Source organism: Hylobates moloch, unplaced genomic scaffold, assembly GCF_009828535.3.
Source record: "Hylobates moloch isolate HMO894 unplaced genomic scaffold, HMol_V3 SCAFFOLD_5, whole genome shotgun sequence".
NCBI classification, from domain to species: domain Eukaryota; kingdom Metazoa; phylum Chordata; class Mammalia; order Primates; family Hylobatidae; genus Hylobates; species Hylobates moloch.
The window spans coordinates 91,807,091-91,821,730 of NW_026652280.1; the positions used below are offsets into that span (position 1 = coordinate 91,807,091).

The 14,640-nt window shown below is 59.8% G+C and overlaps 1 protein-coding gene across 3 annotated transcripts in view; it reads right to left on the reverse strand.

The window, feature by feature from the left end:
• Positions 1-14,640, reverse strand: part of LSP1 (lymphocyte specific protein 1) — a 37,880-nt gene that overhangs the window by 16,316 nt on the left and 6,924 nt on the right. The window contains exon 1 of one of the 3 annotated variants that reach the window (XM_032153842.2): positions 3,925-3,974. The exons of the other annotated variants lie outside the window; for them this stretch is intronic. The gene's annotated coding sequence lies outside the window, so the exon portion shown is untranslated. Of the gene's footprint in view, positions 1-3,924; positions 3,975-14,640 lie in introns of those variants that run through there. 3 annotated transcript variants of the gene reach the window in all.

Consider the following 14,640-nt stretch of genomic DNA (forward strand, 5'->3'; position numbering starts at 1 on the left):
CAGGGAGGAGGTAGTCCAGGGAGGGGCTCGAGGGTGTGGCACAGGCCAGCTGTCACTCCTCCCTGGAGAGGCAGCTGGGGACGCAGCTGGGAGAGGAGCCAGGAGCAGAGACAGCCCGGGGCCAGTAGGTAGGTGACAGGTGGGACAGCGGGAGGGGCACGCGCCGTCCTCCTGGGGCTGGGGTGTAGAGACGGGAACCTGCCCCCCAACGCCTGGTGCTGGCCCAGCCTCCCCCCGGGGCCTCTAGCACCTTCCCAGTTATGTCTGCACCCTTCTGGGCATGGCGGGGGAGGGTGGGGGTCAACCCCTTTCCTTGTAGTCCCATGCCAGTGGGCAAGGGAGACGCCCCAGTGAGCAGGACCCTAGCCTCTCTGCCTGGGGAGGCCAGGTGATGAGCCGCCCTGAGCGGGAGGTGGCCTTGAACTTGGGTCTGAAAGATGAGCAGGGGTTTGCTGGGCCGGGTGCAGGCAAGAGCTAATGCAGGAAGGCAGAGAGCAGGAGTGCTTAGAGGGAGTGGCTCTGTGTGGCCGGAGCCAGATGGGTGACCCTCACTCAGGAGGAAGCACTGGGACCCTCTCTGCACGTGCTGGGTCCCCTGCCTCCCGCTAGGATCCCCACACCCAGGTCCTTCTGGGCCTCTGCTGCACAGATCAGGTCTGGAAGTCTCCCTGGAGGAGGCGGCGCCTGGACTTGGATATCGGCCTGCAGAGCTGGCTTCCCTCACAACCCTGGGAAGACAGAACTCAGTGGTTTGATGTAGGGGAGGGCGGAACCTCCCTCCAAGGCACCAGCCCAGTGCTGGGGGCAACATAGAGAGCCAGAAGCCGGCGGGGGCGGGAGGCTCTGCCCCCCATGGGCTCTACATGCCGAAGCCCCCATAGCCAAGCTGGGACCCAGGGTCAGCCCAGGGAGGCCTCGAGAATGGAGACTGTGGGCCCCACCCCATCACACAGGGAGGAGGTGCTGTGCCCGCTCGGGGTGGCAGCTGCCCTTCTCTGGGCCCTTTGGGTGGGAAGAGGCTTGGTGAAGTAGAAAGCCCAGCCCCAGCCGGCAGTGTTGCCTTCTCACAGTGGCAGCCCTTTGTAACCTGGGGGCGGGGGGGGTCCCTGCCGGGCATCTCCTTGTTTTCTCACCATGGGGCAGCATTTGGGGGCCTCTTGAGGGACCCCCTAGATGATTCTACTCAGAGTCCCCAAAGCCAAGGAGCCTCCACTCCTCCGTCTGCAGCCTCTCCTGCCGGTTCTCACTACCCAGGATTCAGTGGCCTGGGGGCTGACGGAGGGGGTCGCCTCTGCCAAGGCCCCTCCCGGTGCCTGCCTGGCTCATCCAGCCCACCTCTCTCCCATGCTGGCTCAGGCAAAGTGCTCTGGTCACCAGGAGCCCTTCCTGACCAGCCCCGGCCCCTTCTTGGCCTTCGCCCCACCTGGCCTCCCCCGCAGGTGCCAAGTCCAGAGCCCACCCCGCCCTGAACAACCCCGAGCCTCAGCCACCCTCAGTTCTCACCCATTTCACAGCTGGGGACTGGAGCCTGGGCCTGAGGTCTCGCCCCCGGGAAAGGGTATCGGGAGACCAGATCCTCACCCCGACACTGCCCCCACTGTCCCCAGCCTCCCTCCTCTGCAGGGCTCCCTGCTCTTCTGGCTGCCACCCTGATGGCTACTTCCTGCCCTACAACCACCAGGCTAGCCCAGACTCGGTTCCGACTTTTTCTTCTCAGCCTGCCTGGGATGGCCCAGGGCATGATTCTTCCACAGCCATAGCCTCGATCCAGTTCCTCCCTCCTCCCTCCTCCCTCCATTCTTCTGCTCCTTCCCTCCTTCTCTTCCTCCCTTCTCCATCCTCCCTTCTTCCTCCCTCTTCCCTCCTCCCTCTATCCTTCCCTCCTTTCCTCCCCTCCTTCCTCCCTCCCTCCCTCCCTCCATCTTTCCTTAGCCAGCAGTTTATTTTGTCAGGTGTTAGGGACCCAAAGACGGAGAAGTGAGCTCTCCTCCCCGCCCTTACAAATCTTAGCAGTTGCCAAGAAACCAGCGCTGACCCATGATGTGGATCAAGAAGCACAGAGGGGAGCGGGCAGGAAGTCTCTCAAAGGAGGGGCTCTTGTGCCTGCTCTGAGCCTTGAGGTCGCTGCAGTGGGCAGGGTCGTGGCAGGGAGGAAGGGGTGCAGTGGCCATGCGTATGTCTAGCGGTCCCCAGGGAGGCACAGCCACGCGGAGACAGAGCCACCCCCCACCCACACAGCCCTCCCCTCTCCCCATCCTCCCCATATCCCAGACGCCAGCCCCCACCTCCTGACAACCTGAGGCTTGTCCGTGTCTCTGCCCCCTGCCTCCACCTCTCCCTGCCTCCACGTCTCCCTGCCTCCACGTCTCCCTGCCTCCACGTCTCCCTGCCTCCACGTCTCCCTGCCTCCACCTCTCCCTGCCTCCACCTCTCCCTGCCTCCACCTCTGGGGAGAGGCGCACAGGGAGGGGTCTGTTCCTCTGGGTTCCTTACCCACCCAATCCAAACCTACTTCCCCCTATCCCCCCACCCCCCACCGCTGGGACTGCTGTCCAACTTGGGATGGGATGGGGTCGCCTCCTCCGTTGCTGAAGCCCCCTAAGCTTCATGACCCACCCAGTGCTGCATGAGGGCTCTGAGCTCCTGCCTCAACTTCGCCCCAGAGTGGTGATGCCAGGACTAGGCTGAGTGCAGGCCAGGGTGACTGCAGCCCAGGCCTGCCCGCCACACACCCCCTGTCCCAAAGGTGCCCACGCCAGCTGGACAGACCCCAATTCTACCAGCACGGGCTGGGGTGACTGCAGCCCAGGCCTGCCCGCCACACATCCCCCATCCCAAAGGTGCCCACACCAGCCGGACAGACCCCAACTCTACCAGCGCACGCCAGAGTGACTGCAGCCCAGGCCTGCCCGCCACACACACCCCCTCGGCCTGCCCGCCACACACACCCCGTCCCAAAGGTGCCCACGCCAGCCAGACAGACCCCAACTCTACCAGCACGGGCCAAGGTGACTGCAGCCCAGGCCTGTCCGCCACAAACACCCAGTCCCAAAGGTGCCCACGCCAGCCGGACAGACCCCAACTCTACCAGTGTGTGCCAGGATGACTGCAGCCCAGGCCTGCCCACCACACACACCCAGTCCCAAAGGTGCCCAAGCCAGCTGGACAGACCCCGAAGTCTACCCAGACACCCAACAGGAGGGGTGCCCATGCAGCGGCAGACAGCGCTGACCAAAGGGCATCTATGACCCTGGAAGCCTCATGGTGTGGCCTCCGCAGAGCCGCAAGCCTTGGTCCCCTGCTGAGACTGGAAAATGGAGCCTTGTTTCCCCCAACCCCTCTACCCCTGGCTTCCCACTGGTCCTCAGAGGCTGGGTCAGGGACCATCCTCAGAGCAGCGTCCAGAACCGGCTTGATGTCCCGCTGACCAGCCCATCACCTCCCTTGTGCTGGGTGCCCTACCTTTTTTGATGCGCTCCGTGGTCAGCCCTGTGCCGGCAGCACCCTTGTCCCGCTCTGCAGCTGTTTCACATCTCTGCCCCCATCTGCCGCAACCAGCCTAGGTCGGAGGTTAGGGCCCCGCCCTGCTCGTGGGTGGCCCTGCCTGCTGCATCCCGGCGTGGCTGCGGCTGTGCCTGTTCTTTCTTCCCCCCTCCTCCTGTTCTGCGTGCTGTGCGTATGGCTTTCTGTCCTCCTCCGTGTCACTGACCACAACGCTGCCGGGCCCGTGCCACAAGCAAGGCGACCCGCGGGACCTTTCTGGGGCCCTTGCCTGCACTCGGCGATCAGCGTCTTCCGCTGCAGCTCTCACCCTCGCATGCATCAGCGTCCTCCGCCGCAGCTCTCACCCTCGCATGCATCTACATGCAGCCCCACTCGGTGTCTGCTTCCCGCAGGAGGGGACCAAGGAGCCCTGATACCTACAGGTCCACCCACAGCCTGGCTGCGCCTCCCGCCTTTGCTCGACGGCCCTCGGGAGCGCTGCGGCGCCTGGGCCAGCTGGGACTGCCCTGGCAGAGCTCTCGCCGTGCTCACGAGGCAGGCTTTTGGCACGTTCCGGGACACGCGACCAGTCCCTGGCAACAGCTCGAGGCTCTGCCATCCTCTTTCCTTCCCAGCTAGCCGTGCCCAGATGTACCTCACATCCCTCTGCCCACAGATGCTGCCCGAAGCACTGCCATCCTCCACGCAACCAGAGACTTCATACATTATTCAGACGTGGTGCCCACCTGGGTGGGAGCAACAGCTGGCACCCAGAGAGAAGGGCCAAGCCAGCCTGGCATTCGACCACCTGTTCCACTCCCACAGCACCGGGATCTTCCTACCGTAGCACCCAGCCGCCAGGACTTCTTCCTGACGCCCCCACACCATGTCTGCCTGTGGAGCTCTGGGGTTCCTGGCCTGGCCACCGGCCCCTCCCCGAAGCTTTCATGGCTGACCAGCCCCTCCCAGACTCATCATCCCTGGGGGTGCAGGGGAGACATCGCAGAGCAGAAAAGAGTCTGACCCTGGGCCGGCCCTACTTTCCCAGGAGGCTCCCTGGTGTATGTTCCCTGGTGCTGTGGACACCCCCTGCCAACCCCCAGGACGAGGGTAAGCTTTGGAGCCTCCCTGAGCCTCAGCTTTCCTATTTGCAAAATGGGGTACGAAGGACCAGCTTCAGTGGGCTGTGGGAGACTCACATGGCCTTGGGATGTCCTCGTGGCTGAGGTCAAGTGGGCCTGCCTTGGTCCTCTGCACCTGAGGCCCAGACATCCCCGTTTAAAGAGGCACAGTGAGCACCAGTGCAGCCAGCACCTCTGTCCTCACAATGGCTGCCAGGGGCGCAGTCCTATCATCCCCATGACAGAAGCACAAACAGAGGCTGGGAGGTGCACATCTCACATCTCACGCAGGGGTCGCAGGGAGCTGATGACGTGGCTGGGGCTCCAACCCCTCAACCCCCAAGAACTGGGTGTAGGGAAGACCAGGCAGGGACAGAGGCCAGAAGAGGTGCTGCCCCTGAATGTGAGTGGATGGTCCTGACCCAGGGGGTCCCAGTCCAGGCGCAGAAATTCATTGCTCAGTCCCAGGGAAAACCAGCCCTCCCCTACACTCCCTCCTCTGTTGGGCGCCCCATTTTCCTCGCCTGTCCTCTCCTTGGCAAGCTCGCCAGCCCTCGCCTGGCCTCACTGCTTTCCTCCAGCGTCCATTGCTCACTTCTTTGATCTTCCTCCTACCGCCCATCTTTGGAGAACCGAGGAGCTGTGTGAGACAGCGGCTCTGCAGCCTCCTGCCCCGGGCACCTGCTAGGTGCAGCCCATGTGGGAGAGACCGCTCCTCCCACACCTGGGATCGGCAGCAAGGGGCAGTGCCCAGGACCCTCACGCAGCTTCCATTCGCACCTCAGCCTCTCCCTCTGCCCTTCCCGTCCTGCTGCCATCCCGCACCCGCTTCTGCTCCCCTCTTCCTCCTCCTTCAAGGCAGCCCCTGCTCTCGCCCTCCCTCTCCGCATTTTTTCCCTCCCTTTCTCTCATTTCTGTCTCGTGCCTTCGCTCTTTCTTTCTTTTCTCTGTCACTTCTCCCTAGGTAGGGTTTGTTCTCTTCAAGAGACCCTCACAACCCCAGGCACAGGGTTGCCCCCCTCCCAGCATTGCTGGCCAGGCCTGGCCCTCTATCTCACCTCCACAAGCACCACCTCGGCTCTCACCAATACCTCCCCAACCCGTCACGGGCAGCAGCTGACCCTCACGGCCATGCTCATGCCTCCCGGGTCTCAGCCCACTTGGAGTCTGGGGTGGGGACCAGAGCCCCTCACCCTTCTCCCTAATGGTCCCCACACCATCCAGGGGTCACCCAAGGGCTTCTCTCCCACAAGCTCCCACTTGCAGCGGCTCCTGCCTGCCCTCTAGAGACCTCTGTGGTTAACCCCAGTCCACCAACCTCTGCCGAGCCGCTCTGAGCCGGATGCTCAGTCCCCGGGGCCATGCTCCCTCTGTCCTCAGGGTGCCTTCCCTTTATGGCTCTAGCAGGGGCATCTGGGGGTCGAGTGCCCAGGGCACCCTGGCTGCCGCTTGCTGGCCGCTCTGCCCAGCTCTGGTTCGCCGGCTGGGACTGAAGCCTGAACCGCAGTCCTCTGGGCTCTGGCCCTGACACCCTGCCCAGGGGGCTGGGCCACTCGGTCCCTGCACCCCTACTGCTGGCTCGCTTGGTCTTCTGGGCAGGACGGGCTCTGTCCGAAGACCGACTTCCAGCCCTGCCAGGGCGGGGGCTACCCCACCCTCAGGATCTCGGGCCTGGATGGGCCCAAGGCAGCCACACCCTTTTGGACACTGTGGTTGGAGGCCTGGCTTCCCCCAGCCCCCTCAGGGCCAGCCCAGCAGGCTGCCAGCCCATTCCTGTCCCACTGGCCACATCAGGAGCCCCAGAGGTCCCTGGACCAGGCTGCTCAGGGTGGGTCGCTGCCTGAGGGGCCTTAGAGCCCTGGGGAGAGCCAAGCACGGCATGGCTGCCACATCTGTACATCTGTGGGCAGATGTGTGCCCGAGATGGAGGGAATGGAGGGGCTCACACCGCCCAAAGAGCCGTGGCTAAGGGTGGGCACGGGGCTCCGGGGACCTCAGTGCTTGATAAGGACGTCTGCCAGGCTGATCCCCAGCCCCCCTCTTCACTCCGGGCCAGGCTACAAGGCACTCTCAGCCGGCCTGGTGCCCTCTCACAAAGCCAGGACCCCACAGGTGGCAGGACCAGGCTGGTGGCTGAGTCTGGGTGACGTCTGGAGTTGAGTGGGCTGAGGTCCTCTTGAGGTCCCCTGACCATCCCTAACACTGGCCTTGCCCGAGCTGGCCCTGGGAGAGCCCCGAGTTGCCCAGGGGCAGGCAGGAGGCACAGGGCAGACTCCCAGGTGCCTGGAAGGGCAGACTTGGCAGGGAGGAGTTGGGGGGAGGTCAGCCCAGGGCCCAACCCTGCCAGCCAGAAGCCGCATTCTGGCAGGGTCTGGGAACAGCAGACCTGGAGAAAATGGTGTTATGGGGCTATATGCAGAGCCCCTGGGCTCACACCGGATGTAGACAAGGAGAATCGCTAGGGCAGGGGTGGGGGACGATGGGGCAGGGGGGACACGTTTTCCCACTGGCCCAGGGCACCGTTTTTGATGAATGTAAACTGCATTGAATTTACTCCCTGGCAGCTGCTGGCACCTAGCATGTCCCTTCAGGGCTCATCACTGAGGACACAGCACCCTGCCTGCAGTGCCTCTCCCAGCCCTGCACCTGACATGGCAGGACACCCAGGGGGTCCCCGGGAAAGGGGTGTGGTGATGCAGGTGGAGGAGGGACCAGGGGACCCGGGCTCATCATGCCCTGCTGAGTGGCCTTGAAGTCTCTTCACCCACAGCTTCTCTGAGCCTGGCTCACTCCTTTATCCAACAGGGAGTGGGTAGGGGGCGGCCTGCCTGACCTGGAGGGCTGGGACTGGGGAAGTCTGAGCTGTAGGAGGCTGCAGAGAAGTGATTATGGCAGTGGTGGTGAGCACAGCACTGTCCCAGGTGGTAGTGTGCTTGTGCGTGTGTGTGCATGTGCATGTGTGTGCACGTGTGTGTGCATGTGTGTGCATGTACATGTGTGTATGCATGTGTGTGCGTGCGGTGTGTGTGCATGTGAGTGTGTGCATGTGTGCGTGCATGTGCGTGTGTGTGCATGTGTGTACACGTGCATGCATGTGCATGTGTGTGTGTATGTGTGTGTGCACATGTGCGTGTGTGGGTGTGGTGGGTGCAGTGCAGCGGCCTCTGGGTCTGTGTCCTGGAGGGGGTGTGTGTTAATGCACACACATGAGCCTTGCTTCATGTAGCTCACCCTGGTTGCTCCCCTTAGCTGGACAAGGGACTCTTGCTGCCCTCTGCCCGGCCCCCATCAGGGCAAGTTCCGAGGGAGTTCAAAGGGACAGGTCCTTATGCCACCAACCCACTGGCTGACCACCTCAAGTGAGGTCCCCTCCCCGCTGTCTCCTCTCCAGGTCCACAGGGACTGGCCCCGAGCCTGGGCCTACGCGGCTCCAGTGCCTCCTGAGTGCTGCTTGCTCACGTGGGGCTGCAGTTGGTGCTGGGCCCGCTGGACGGATGCTCACGGCCAAGTCCCTGGTCACAAGGGGGTGATCCCCCACACAGCCAGACAGGGGCTCTGCCCCTCCTCCTGGGGCTGCACTTCCTTCTCTTGGGCCCATTTGTTAAGTAGCACTGGTGAGCCTGGGGGATTGACCCCAGGTACTCCTCAAATCCCAGGCCACAGAGCTCCTGGGGAACAGCAGCGTCCCCTGGGGAAACACGTTCCCGTTGGGCAGGGAGGGAGGTCTGACCAACAGAGCCTGGAAGCCCAGGAGGAGGAGGCTTATGGGGGGCCAGGGGTAGGGGGAGGCTGGGATGTGGTGTGCCCAGCTAGGGGCCCACTGCAGATCCTGGTGCTGGTCCTGAACTCGGGTGGCAGCCGGAGACCCTGCCAGGTGGGGACCAGATCAGAGCCATCTCTGCATCTGCACGGACCCAACAAGTGGGAGCTGGGGAGGAGGGGTGAGCCAGGCTGCCCTCAACTCCTCAGACCCCGCTTAGCTCACCCCCGTGGGCATCCCTGGCTCTCTGCCCTCTCAGAATCTCAGAACTGAGTGCCTGGACTGGGTGGGCAATGGCAAGCTGACCGATGCCAGCCCTGCCTCCCAGGAGCTCCAGGTCCGGCCAGCATGCTCCATACCATCAAAGGGAGTCAGAGCAGGACAGCCCTCCAGGTTAGGAAGAAGCAAGGCAGCCTTCGATGAGGAGGTGGTGTTTCAACTTGGCTTAAAAGCCTGGAAGGGTTGAGGAGGAGGAAGGGCACTACAGGCGGCTCAGAGTGGCTGATGGTGCAGAGGGATATCTGTGAGACTGCCCAGGCTGGATCCTGAGGAGCCTTGGGCCCTCCAAACTCTGCTCTCCCACCTGACTCCATGAAGGGCCACACCACTACTTTATAGAGGAGGAAACAGGCTGGAGAGGGCACCACACTGGCCCAAAGCCTGCAGGTGGACAAGGTGCGGATACCCTCCCTGGCCCTGAGGAGCCTCGCACTCAGGGTTGGTGGCTGTGGCCAGGGAGGGTAAGCTCAGCCCAAAGTTCAGTTTCATGATCTGTGAAGCGAGGGTGATGGGAGGGTGCCCAGGGTCCGAAGGACCCCACGGGAGGCCCCAGAAGCAACGCGGAGGATGGGCCCTTCATCCTGGGGGCTCAGAGTTGAACAGAACTCCCGGGGCTCGGGGAGAGGTGTGAGCAGGCAACAGTGCAGCCAGTGGTGCAGGTGGGACGCTGTGAGTGGGCGACAGTGCAGCCGGCGGCGGTGCAGGTGGGACGCTGTGAGCGGGCGATAGTACAGCCGACGGTGCAGGTGGGAAGGTGTGAGCGGGCGACAGTGCAGCCAGCGGTGCAGGTGGGATGGGGGAGGAGGATGCATAGGCAGCTGCCAGGAGCCGGGAGGAAGACAGGCCTCAAGCAGCCTCCGCACTCACACATGTACACGCGGCCAGCCTGGCACCCTCTCCCTGCCCACGCTTGAGGCAGCGGAGCCCACCAAAGCTGGGGGGAGGCCCAGTGGCCCCGTGCCCGGGAGCCTGGCCCGGTGCATGTGGCAGCCCAGCACGGGCACCCTGCCCTGCCCTCCATGCCCAGCCGGGGCAGGAGGGACCTACCTCAAGAGGGTATCCAGGCCCTGTCTGCTAGAGTTCCTCCTCAGAAGCTCGGGACTGCCCAGGCTGCAGCCTCTGCTCAGGCAGTGACCTGGCCTGACCCCAGCCCCGGGGATACAGCAGCATTGTCAAAGGCTCCTGTCCTGTTGGCCCTCCTCTCTGCTGCCCTCCTCCCATACCCCTGCCCCCTTATGCCCGGCTCTCTTTGGCTTTCCTGCCTCTCCCGGCCCCTCACTCCTGTACTTCCTTGGCGCTCTGCCCTGGCCCTCGGTCTCTCACTGGCTGTCACCCCTCCCCTGTCCCTTCTCTCTGGTGTTCTTGTCCCTGTGACCCTCTGCCTGTCTGTCTTGGCCCCTCTGGCCCCTGGCACGGGAGTGTGTGGGCCGGCTCCCTTGGGCAGCCTGGTCCCTCCCTCTGGCACCTGGCACAGGGGTCTGTGGGCAGCCTGGTCCCTCCCTTCAGCTCCTAGCACTAGGGTCTGGAGGCCGGCTCCCTGCGGGCAGCCTGGTCCCTGTGTCCCCATCCCTGCGGGTCTCCCTGACTGTGGGTCTCCCTTTCCCGTCTCCTACTTCAGGACTCTCAGCAGCTGCTTCTCTTTTGTTTCCCCCAGCCCCCTTCTCCTCCCGCCTCCATCTCTTCCACCTCCACCTCCTCCTCCTTCCGAGAAGAGTAAAAATGTCAGAGCGAAAACTCTCCCAGCCCAGCAGCGTGGGGCTCAGCCAGACCTCTGTGGCCCGCTGATGGGCAGCGTGGTTGCCTCCTTCCCTCCCTCCCTCCCTTCTTCTTTCTCTTCCTCCCTCCGCCTCTGCCCTCAGGCCACCTTGGCAGCCGCTGCCCACCTCTTGGTCTCCCCTAGCCCTCTGTGGTGCCCCTGCCCCAGGCACAGGGGCCTATTCTGCCCATCGCCGCCTCCCACCTCAGAGTGCCTCATGCCCTCTGCCAGGCCCTGCCCGGGCCCTCCTCTGTTCTCCTTCGTCGGCCGTTCTTGTCCAGCCCCCCCATCAACCTGCCACCTCCCTCACCATCACCGCAGGCCTGGACCCTTCGCTGGTTCCTCTTTGTCCTGTCCCCTCCTTCCCCGTCTCGCACTCAGCCCCTCTCTCCTCTCTCCTTTCCCTCTGGTGTCTCTGTCCCTATCTCTGTCTCCCTCCCTCCTTCCCTCCTCCCTCCCTTCCCCTCCCCTCCCTTCCTCTCCCCTCCTCCCCTCTCCCCCGCTCCTGGTTCTCCACTTTCCCTTTGTTCATTCCTGGCCTCTGCTCTTGTTGTCACCTCCAGAGAAGGCTTGGCACCCCTAGAACCCTCTCTGTTCCCCAAATGGGGAGGCTGCTGCCTTTCCTGGTGGCCCCAACACCCCAACCAGACTGCAGAGATGACCCAAGAGGCAGAGACACCACCAACGCAGCATCTTCGGTTTGGTATTGGCACAACATGGTCCCAAGAGGTGGCCAGTGGGCACAAAGTCGGCCTGATGCCCTCGCCAGCCAGGCCCCCCTTGCCCCCGTCCTCTGGCCCTGGCCCAGGGAGGAGCAGCCCAGCCCTCTGTTCCTCTGGTTGGGCTTGGCTGCTGTGACTCACTGGAGAACACTTGGGGCTAGTGGCCTGACGGACGAGGGGTGGGATGGGACACATGTTCAGGGCTCACCAAGGGTCAGCTCCGCGACGGCAGTCTCACATCTGGCGGCTTGCCCAGCTTGCTGGCACTCAGAACCACCACAGTACCCATGTCCCGGATGGAGAAACCAAGGTCCAGCCAGCAGCACTGGCATCCAAGGTCACAGAGCGAGGGCCTGGCACAGCCAGAACCAGAGCCGGGTCTGCCAGCCGCTGGCCACCGAATTAGTCCCGGGCCACCATCTGTGCATGGGCACTCATCTGCCTATGCCACCCTCTGTCCCCATATCCATGGAGAACAGCCACCTCTTGCCTCCCCAGCTATCATGACCCTGGCCAGGCCAGGGAGTTGGGGTTGCGCAGCACCTAGGGAGCACTGACAGAAGCAAGGGTGAGGCTGTGAGCAGACAGGCGAGCGGGTAAATCACCGAGGAGGGCAGCGTGCCGAGGGTGGTGGCGACAGTCGGAAAATTCCACATGGGACCATAGCCCGGGCTGTGGTGACTCAGGTGGTGGGCTACCCCATGGAGACTGCGGGGGTCAGGAAGTCCGTCCCCATTCCCTAGGCACACACCAGGCTGGGTCCCAGGGCCAGTCCTGGACAGAGGAGCCCACAGCATCTCCCCTCCCCCCGCACAACCCAGGAGGAGCAGGGAATGTACACTAGAGACCATGGTGTTGGCCCCACATCCCCAGCATCCGCAGAGCTGCAGAGACCACAGGATTCTGGAGTAAGCAGGAGGGATGGTAGCCAGGGCTGGACCTCAGGTTGGACAAACGTTTAGTGAGATCACCCAGGGGAGGGGAGGTCACCCAGAGGAGGCAAGATTACCTGGGGGGGAGGTGAGATCACCCAGGGGAGGTGAGATCACCCAGGGGAGGCCAGATTACCTAGGGGAGGTGAGGTCACCCAGGAGAGGTGAGGTCACCCAGGGGAGGTGAGATCACCCAGGGAAAACTAAATCACTCATGGGAGGTGAGATTACCAGGGGTAGGTGAGATCACACAGAGAAACTGAGATCACTCAGGGAGGCCAGATCACCCAGGTGAGGTGAGATTACGGGGGGCAGTGAGCTTGTGCTTCATTTGCACCTTAACCTGCTTATTTCCTCCTTGCCTCCTGTTTTGACTTCTGGAGGGAGTCCAGCCACAGACAGCCAGGAATGAAATGTGGCCAAGGCATATTTTAGTTCAAAAGAAGGAAGAATATTCCCACAGGGAAAAGAGCTACTTTGGAATGGCAAGACTTCCCTGTCACTAGAGAATGATCATCTGTCAGAAATGCTGATGGATGGGAAGTGACAAGAACAGATATTTACATGCAGTGGCCAAGATTCATGGTTTTACAACTAGGGCATGTCCTGTGAGGGACAATATGGGAGAGTATTTGATGTCAACTCCACTGTTATGTGTGCGCTCATCCATTCACCCACTCATCCATCCATCTACTCATCTATCCATCTCTCTGTCCATCTCTCCATTCATCCATCAGTTCATCCATCCATTTTACCCATTCACCCACCGATCTATTCATCCATCCATTTATCCACTCATCCATCCATCCATCCATCCATCCATCCATCCACTCATCCACCCATCTATCCATCCATCCATCCATCTATCTGTTCACTTATCCGTCTATTCACCTATCCATCCATCCATTTACCCATCCATTCATCCATCCATCCAACCATTCATCTATTTATCTATCTGTTATCCATCTATCCATCCATCTATTCATCCATCCATCTATCCATCCACCCATCCATCCATCCACTCATCCATCCATCCATCCATCCATCCATCCATCCATCCATCCATCCATCCATATGTCTATCCATCTGTCTCTCCATCCTTCCATATATTTATTCAATAAATTTGTACTGAATGCAGACACTTTGAAGGTGCTGGGGATTTAGCATTAACAAAGTCCCTGCTCTCACGATGATCATGTTTCATGTGTGGGAACAAACACATAAATAAATAAAGGTCAGATGATGGAAAATATCACAGAAAATATAAATCAGGGTAAAGGCATATGGAGTTCTGGAGGGGATTGATATTTTATGTATGATAGCCTCATGGAAATAAGTAATTCTTCCCTTGGGTTTTTATATATGAAAGCCTCATGGAAAGAAGTAATTCTTTTCTTATTTGAAAAGAGATGAGAGAAATGGGAGGAAGTGTTTCAGGAAGAGAGTGCAAAATTCCTGATTTAGTAGTGTGTACTCACACATCCGTTCTTTCTAACAGTTCACTCAGCACAGATTCAATTGTCTATTGATTCATTATCCATTTATCTTTCTACTCATCTCTTGTTATATCCACCCACATATCCATCTATTCATCTATTATCCATATCCATCCATATGTCTACCTCTCCTGACATCTTTCTATTAATCTTTCCAATCATTTATATGTCCATATGCCAGCCATCCACTCATCCACCCATACATAATTCCATCTCATGTGTCCTTCCATCAATACATTCATTCACCCATTTATACACCCATTCATCCACCATCCATTCATCCACAAATCCACTCATCTTTTGTTTTGGTACATTTGCTCATTTAGCTGTTGGGCTGATGATCAGCCAATATACACAGGTACAACACAGTTGAATATAGGAATATATATAATCAGCACCCATTCCGGTAGATTAATATTTGTACCACATGCTTTGTTAAATATTCTAAATATCACATCTGCATTTATCTATCCACCCATCCATTCGTTCTTTCATCCAAACATCCATATATACATACATATGTTCTTCTGTCCATCCATCTATTTTTTGTTCATCTGCTCATTTGTTCATCCATTCATCAATTACTAAATAATTCTTTCTATTTATACATGAGTTATACTCTATTTATACATGAGTTCATCCACCCATTCATCCATCCACCCCCATCCATCTTCCCATCCATTCATCCACCTGTCCATCTATCCATGCACCTATCCATCCACTATCCCTCCATCCATCCACCCATCCATCCATCCATCCATCCAGCCAGCCATCATTATCCATCCATCCATCCATCATTCAATTATCCATCCATCCATTTGTTCCTACTTCCTATCATTCTTCATTCATCTCTCCATTCATTCATACTGTTCTCCATAATTGATTCTTTTCTAATCTTTATTTTTCCTTTCTTATGCAGCTAAGACATGGTTCATAAGCTCATGGCCCAAGAATAAAGCAAACCACCATGGCCCAGGAGGCTGAGCACCTCTATAGAGCCTAAGCAGGGACTACAGGGGTAGGGATCTGTCTTCATATTGACACATTCTCATCATCCCTGACACATACCTGCGAATGTATGTTCACAGAGC